This window comes from Vipera ursinii (assembly GCF_947247035.1).
Source record: "Vipera ursinii genome assembly, chromosome: 4".
In the NCBI taxonomy this organism is placed as follows: Eukaryota; Metazoa; Chordata; class Lepidosauria; order Squamata; family Viperidae; genus Vipera; species Vipera ursinii.
The window spans coordinates 85107371-85115357 of record NC_139514.1 but is presented as its reverse complement, the minus strand read 5'-3'; the positions used below and the strand labels follow the sequence as shown (position 1 = coordinate 85115357).

The 7987-nt window shown below is 49.4% G+C and overlaps 1 protein-coding gene across 2 annotated transcripts in view; it reads left to right on the top strand.

Moving 5' to 3' along the window:
• Positions 1-1055: 1055 nt before the first annotated feature.
• REV1 (REV1 DNA directed polymerase) overlaps positions 1056-7987 on the top strand; it is a 61238-nt gene continuing 54306 nt past the window's right edge. For both annotated transcript variants that reach the window (XR_014492566.1, XM_083362959.1), the window contains exon 1: positions 1056-1187. The gene's annotated coding sequence lies outside the window, so the exon portion shown is untranslated. The remainder of the gene's footprint in view (positions 1188-7987) is intronic.

Below are 7987 nucleotides of genomic sequence, written 5' to 3'. Positions count from 1 at the left end.
AGTAATGGTAACGTTTGTTGCATCACAGATTAAAGGGAAACATGCAGAAAAATCCAGTTTCTTTGCATTTAATTGTATGGACCGATACATATACACGAGACTGATCCGTGTACTTGTTTGATTAGCAGCAGTAGCTAGTTATAGGCCCAGGCGCGCGTGTAAGGAAATAAACCCGGTGAAGCTCGCTCGTGATTGCAAGAAGCCCTTGCAGGCGCCGCCTCCGTTTTGCTGCAGAAAATTACGGAAGCGCCCCGGCCGAAGCCAAGGGAGGACATGAATAAGCCAGCAGGCTATTCTGAGCCGCAGTTCGGCGGAGACATGCTACGGCTGCGCGTATCTGGATCCATCTCGTCTATATATAGCGCTCCCCTCCGTGTACTAGCCGGGCTATTCCTCTCCTCCCCCTGCTTCCCTTTCTATTTGCGAGATTGGAAGGAGAGCTTTAGCGCTGGAGCTTAGACGCTTCCGCTCTCCTCCTTTACGGGGCGCTGAAACTTGGCCCTCCTAGCCCAGGGGTAGGCAACCTCGGCTCTTTTATGACTCATGGACTTCAACTCCCAGAATTCCTGAGTCAGCATAGCTGACTCAGGAATTCTGGGAGTTGAAGTCCATGAGTCATAAAAGAGCCGAGGTTGCCTACCCCTGTCCTAGCCTATGGAGAGCGCGCAGCCCTCAGCGCGAGAAAAAGAGGCGGGGAGAGGTCAGGGAAAGAAGGCGAGAAGCCGAAAGAAAAAGGAGGGGCGATATTTTCCCCTTCCCCAGACGTCACGTGATGTTGGGAGACCGCTTCTTTTTTTCCCCAGAAGCTCTCGCCCGCGGCGGAGCGGAATTTTGTATCTGCTCAGGGTCGCGCGAGTCCTCCGTGCCTCTCGCCACCAGGGGGCGCCGCCTCAGGGCAAGAACGGCCTGCTGGCGCGAACGAGCGAGCGTCGTCGTCGATCGTAGGAAAAGGAGGGAGAGACGGGCAGGAGCTGTTGATTGCGCGACACTTTCTGCGCGCCGTGCGTGACGCGGCGTTCTGAGGGAAAGGGGAGGTCGGAGAAAGAGGCGGGGGAAGGGGTAATCAGAAGCGGCGAAGGCAGGCGAGGAGGAGAAGCGCGAGCGGCGGACGCGGAGGGGACGCGATGTGAAATCCTGCGAGGCCCGGGAGGGCTAGACGGCGATCCCGCCTGCATCCGTGACGAGAGGTGAGGGAACGGTGTCGACTCCTTTCAACTCCCGTCCGCGGTCGAGCGGAGGAACTCCAGCCAGTCGCTCTCCGACTCGTCTCGGGGAGGCCCGCGGCAATGCCGGGCCGAAGCGGCTCTCCCTGTTTGGCGTGGCGGCCACCGCACAGTTTCTGCCCGGGCAGCGGCTTACATAACCAACTGCGCCCGGGTCAAGCAGTTGTTACTCGCCGCCGCCGGCGACAGGTTTGCGCTGCGCTTTGTATCGTTAATCACAAGGGCCTCTACTGTGCCCTGGCCGCTTCAGACACAACGTGACCGCTCCCGCGGTGAGCTACGAAGCCAGTTGCTCGAGGCGGCCGCGGCAGAAGCCACTGCGGACCGTGCGGTGGGGAGGGGGGTCTCCTCCTGCCAGGGGCCACACCAGAGGTGCTGTCATTAGCTTTGGGTGATAATGAGTGCAAAGCATCCGTTGTGGGACCCGTGGCGCTGTCCGTAGCTTTCCATCGCTGCAGCTGTCTGCGTTTTGTTACTATTATTCATTCTCATTATGAATTATAGGCGATGAGCGGAGATGGGCAATTCGCTTTGGTTGCCGGGCGCCAAGAAAGGAAGTGAAGCTGTAAGGTTTTTAATGAGGCTGAGGGAAATTCGCTTTGCTAGACAGAAGGTTTTTGTAAGACAGCCGCAAAAAATAAGCACCAGGCTCAGAATAAAAAGACTGGATGGAATTGACAGCACTTTAGACTAAATGATGTGAGTTAAAGAACAGGATTTAAGTGCTTAAAAAAAAATTCTTGTAAAAATGGTCATCCAGATAAAGTGAATTCCTTAAAGGTTGCATTAGCAGATTCTTCACTTACGATGTCATTTGTATATAACAGCTATTCAGTTGGCATATAGGAAATACTTTCTGTAAGGAAAAATTGTTCCCACTAATTATGTATGTCAAAGATTAAGAACAAAAAGGTCAAACCAATTTCTTAGAACATTGCTTTATTCTGTGACTTTGTAATAATTTTGTTAAACTCATAATTAATAGGACTGGTATTTGGAGAATTTACATATTATCCATATTTCTTTTTCTTTATTCTGTAATTTACAGATTTAATGAACAATTTGGGACTTTTATCAGTGGGGGCAAGTCAGCATTAAGAGAGTTTCTTAAAGAAAACTTTAAACAATTCGAAATAATTGTAGAAGATTTTTAGGTACAGATAGTCCTCAACTTATGACCACAGTTGAGCCTAGAATATATGTTGCTAAGTGAGAAATTTGTTAAGTGAGTTTTGACCCATTTTACAACTTTTCTTGCCACATTTGTTAAGTGAATCACAGCAGTTGTTAAATTAGTACCATGGTTGTTAAATCTGACTTTATTTTTTTATTTTATTTTAATTCCATTTATATCCCGCCCTTCTCCGAAGACTCAGGGTGGCTTACAAGCTTAGCAGTATCCTTCATTCTATGTATATGCCTGCTTATTAGGGCTTTCACACACACACCAAGCGGCATTATTACAAAGTCAGCTTAATTGCCCCCAACAATCTGGGTCCTCAGATTGTTAGAAGGTCACAAATGATGGTCACCTGACCCCAGGACTGCAACCGTCATAACTATGAGTCAGTTGCCAAGTGTCCAAATTTTATTCATGTTAATATGCATGTTAACGTGCATCCAAATGTAAATCATGCGACCATGGGGATCCTGCAATGGTCATCAAGGTGAAAAATGGTCATATGTCACAAACTTAAGTCAAGGACTACCTGTATTTTTATTTAATGTTTATTGTAAGCCTATTTAGGCACATTGGAAAGATTTTCTATTTTCCATGGAACTTTGTCCTGAGAAATCTGGATACATTTATTCAGCAATCCAATATAGAGCTTCATAGTAAAATTCCTTGGATTATCAAATTAATCTGTGGTAATTTAAGAAAGGAAGTGAAGCTGTAAGGTTTTTAATGAAGCTGAGGGAAATTCGCTTTGCTAGACAGAAGGTTTTTGTAAGACAGCCGCAAAAATAAGCACCAGGCTCAGAATAAATTTTTTTTTAAAAAAGGTTCTTAGAAGTAGTTTAGCACATAATATAAAGAGTAAATTACTTTTCTCTTTTTCTCTAGACAATTTTCATTTGAGTATTATTAAACCAGTATTTAATTTTTTTTCCAATTAGCTGAAAACATTTCAATGCTTTTTAAAGAACAAGTAAATAATTTATCAAAATGTTAAAAATATTGCTCCTTTTAGTCAAAAGTGCACAAATTTGGCCAGATTAAAGATGTACTGCCATTGAAAAGAGGAGAGTTCCACATTGAAAATTAAAAATGTTTATTAATTTAATCAGTTTATGGTTGCTATAAGTTATCTTTCTCCCAGAAGCTCAGGTATCAAAATGAAAAAATATTGATGTACATAACTGTGTTACATTTTTCTTTTTTCTAAAAAAGCAATCATGAAAAAAATCTGTGAAAAAGTATTGAAATAATACAGGAGAATATTTATTTGAAAACCATAGTTACCCAGTTAAAAAAAAGCTAAGAGAAAACACTAATGTAGAAATGTTCCAGTTAAAAGTAGATCTTTAAAGGTGTTCAAGGGTAGGACAATAGTTTTTTTCTTTATAAAAGCATTATGAACATTTACAGCTGTTCTAAAAATGCATAAAATCATATCTATATGAGATAGATTTAATTTAATTTAATTTTAATTTAATAATATTTATATACCGCCCTTCTCCCTGAGGACTCAGGGCGGTTCACAGGGCAGAATAAAATACTACATACAAACATTAAAACAAGATTAAATAATTGCCCATATTAAAACAGTTGGAATAAAATTCTAAAACAACAATTTAAAATTAAAACAAAAAATTAAAAAACCCCACCAATCCCCATCAGGCTAGGCCGGCTTGTACAAACAGAAACGTCTTGAGGTCGCGGCGAAAGGAGCGAAGATCGGGCGCCATCCGGAGCTCTACCGGTAGCTGGTTCCACAGCTCCGGAGCGCCCACAGAGAAGGATCTCCCCCTGGGGGCCACCAATCGACATTCCCTGATCGGTGGCACCCTGAGGAGGCCCTCTCTGTGGGAACGCACAGGGCGCAGGGAGCTTGATGCCGGCAGCAGATGTTCCCTAAGGTACTCCGGCCCCATGCCATGAAGGGCTTTAAACACTGTTACCAGTACCTTGAATCTCACCCGGAAGACAACTGGCAACCAATGCAGCTCACGGAGCAGCGGTGTAACGTGGGAGTATCGGGAGACTCCCAACACAACTCTCGCGGCTGCATTCTGTACCAGTTGGAGCTTCCGGGTGGTCCTCAAGGGCAGCCCCATGTAGAGAGCGTTGCAGTAGTCCAGACGAGAGGACACGAGCGCATGAGTGACCGTGCACAAATCATCCCGGCTAAGATAGGGCCGCAACTGGCGCACCAGGCGAACCTGGGCGAAGGCCCCCCTAGTCACAGCTCCTATATGGTCTTCCAAAGTGAGCCGTGACTCTAGGAGGACTCCCAAGTTGCGAGCCCTATCTACGGGGGGTAATAATTCACCCCCCATAGCCAGAGGTGGAACATCCGAATAAACCCGGGATGAAGGTATGCACAGCCACTCAGTCTTGTCGGGGTTGAGTTGGAGTCTGTTCCTCCCCATCCAGACCCGAACCGCCTCCAGGCACCGGGACATCACGTTGAGGGCATCACTGGGGTGGTTTGGGGTCGAAAGGAAAAGTTGGGTATCATCAGCGTACTGATGATACCCAACTCCAAAGCCACGAATGATCTCACCCAGCGGTTTCATGTAGATGTTGAACAGGAGAGGCGAGAGGACCGACCCCTGAGGAACTCCACAAATGAGAGACCTCGCGGTCGACCTCTGCCCTCCTGCCAACACCGACTGCGAACGTCCCCGGAGATAGGAGGAGAACCACTGTAAAACTGTGCCTCCCACTCCCAATCCCCTGAGACGCCGCAGCAAGATACCATGGTCGATGGTATCGAAAGCCGCCGAGAGGTCTAATAGGACTAGAACAGAGGAATATCCCCTGTCCCGAGCCCTCCAGAGATCATTCACCAGCGCGACCAATGCCGTCTCCGTGCTGTGCCCGGGCCTGAAACCCGATTGGTACAGGTCTAGATAATCCGCTTCATCCAGGACCAGAGGGAGCTGATGCGCCACCACACTCTCAACAACCTTCGCAAGGAAGCGAAGGTTGGAGACAGGACGAAAGTTGTTTAATACAGCTGGGTCCAAGGCAGGCTTCTTGAGGAGAGGCCTTACCACCGCCTCTTTCAAGACGGCGGGGAAGCTACCCTCACTCAAAGAAGCCGATATAACTGCCTGGAACCAGCTGCGTGTCCTCTCCCGGGCTGCATAAACCAGCCAGGAAGGGCACGGGTCCAATAAACACGTGGTGGTGCTCAGTCTCCCCATGATCCTGTCCACTTCCTCCGGAGTCACAGAATCAAACTCCTCCCAGGTGATATCGACAAGATCGCCAGTGTCCTGATCGTCAGACTCTGCCCAGTCAGAGTCCAGACCGGTCCGAATCCGAGCGATTTTGTCCGACAGATGTTGGTTAAACTCCTCAGCACGACCCTGCAAGGGATCCTCTCTCACCTCCTGATTTAGGAGGGAGCGAGTCACCCTAAACAGGGCGGCTGGGCGATTATCTGCGGACGCGATAAGGGTGGCGAAGTGGTTAGACCTCGCCTCCCTTATCGCAGCGAGATAAGACCTAATATAGGTTCTTAGTCGCAATCGGTCGGATTCGGATCGGCTGGACCTCCAACCGCTCTCTAGGCCCCGTCTCCGACGCTTCATCTCCCGAAGCTCCGCAGAGAACCATGGAGCTCGACGGGATCTGCACCGGGTCAGGGGCCGCAGGGGTACAACTCGGTCAAGAGCCTCAGTGGCCGTCCTTTCCCAGGCTTCCACTAAGGCATCTGCCGAGCTGTGAGCAAGGGAGGCAGGTGGGGACCCCAGCGCTGCCTGGAACCTCTGGGGATCCATTAAGCGTCTGGGGCGGTACCATTTAATTGGTTCCAAACACCCACGGCGGGGGGTGGCAAAACGGAAGACCAGCCGCAGGAGATGATGATCGGTCCATGACAGGGGCATAATAATTGGAGAGCCCCCACCAAGATCATCTAACCACCGTCCAGATAAGAAAACTAGGTCAAGGGTGTGGCCTCCCTCATGAGTCGGTCCCGAAATTACTTGCGTCAGGTCCATGGCCGTCATGGAAGCCATGAACTCCCGAGCCAACTCAGATGAACCTCCCAGCGATGGTAGATTGAAGTCCCCCAAAACTATAAGTTTCGGGAACTCAACCACCAGCCCAGAGAGGACATCGAGCAGCTCAGGCAGGGCTGCTGCTGCGTGACTAGGCGAAAGGTACACCAGCAGCAGGCCCAACTGCGCACCAGGGCCGCATCTCAGAAAGAGAGACTCACACCCGACTATCTGAGGAACAGTGGCCTCCCGCGGACACAAGGTCTCCCTCATAACAACAGCCACACCCCCACCCCTACCCTGAGCCCGAGGCCGGTGCAGCACCCGGAAACCTGGTGGGCAAAGGTCAACCAGAGGAATCCCGCCCTCTGGGCCCAACCAAGTCTCCGTGATGCAAGCCAGGTCCGCCTGCTCACCCTCAACCAGATCACGAACGAGAGGAGCCTTATTAGAGACAGACCTGGCGTTCAAATACACCAGCCGGAGCTCAGGGGGCTGCACACCCTCACTCCCGGGCCCTTGGGGTAGAGCCAGAGGGTCGGAGTGCCCCACCGCTTGTAAGCAGCGGAGAGGCCTTCCCTGAGATCGATACGGCCCTCTGCTCCTACATCTGCTGCCATTCCCTGATGTCGTGGGAATAGGTAGCCCCACGACCAGCCCTGGAGCCCCGGAGGTGACCGACCCCCGCTCCTCCCCCCTGCGATCTCCATCGGCCCTAGCCAGAACAGCGGTGGTTGGATAGCCCCCCTTATCCAAACAACCAAAAGAACCCTCCCGCCTCCCTAACCCCCTAAAAAATTTTGAAAGAAAAATAATCAGGGGCCTCTTATTAGGTCTACGTCGAAGGCCCCAACCCGTGCCCAGCCAACTCTCAGGGTCCCAATAAATGGGCCCTTCCTCGAGGTTATGATCGGCTGGCAAGGCGGGTCGCACCCAGGAGGGGGGAGCACCCCTGAGGGCGCACAAGTCCGTGGAAGAATATTTAAAGGAAGGCATAAATAGCAGTCCGGATCGCAGGCAGTCCATAGATAATAGTCCATGAGGAGGATCTATTCGGAAAGGGAGTCCCAGGCCTCCGTCCAGCCGCTGCCACTCAGCTGGATAAACCCCCCGGGCAGGCCTGCCACCGTCCTCTCACTACGGCCACAGAGCCAATTCTCGAGGGGATGGAAGTTTGGAGCAACCACACTGGGTATGGCCTGCCCCATAGAGCTCTCACCTCTAGGGGCAGCAGTTGTAAATTCGGCCATCCTCTCACAATGGCAATACCCAGAGTTCTCTGTCCTTTGGGGTGTAAGGGCAATGCGCAATTGATTGTGAAAACAGAACAAGCCATCATAGTCAATTCTAATAACAGCCAAGTCCCCCGTTGTCCCGTCATTCCTAGAGATTGTAACTAGATGATGGACATGAGATGTAGTGAAATGAAGAAAATTTTATTTTTAATGTTTTGAGATACATGGTGACTTTTAATAATTCTATATTTGAAAATGGATTTTATTGTGAAATACTACCTGTATATAGTAAATGCTTGTGATAATTTATGTTCGTTATTTGTTTTACCATATTTATAACCTGATTGAATTCTA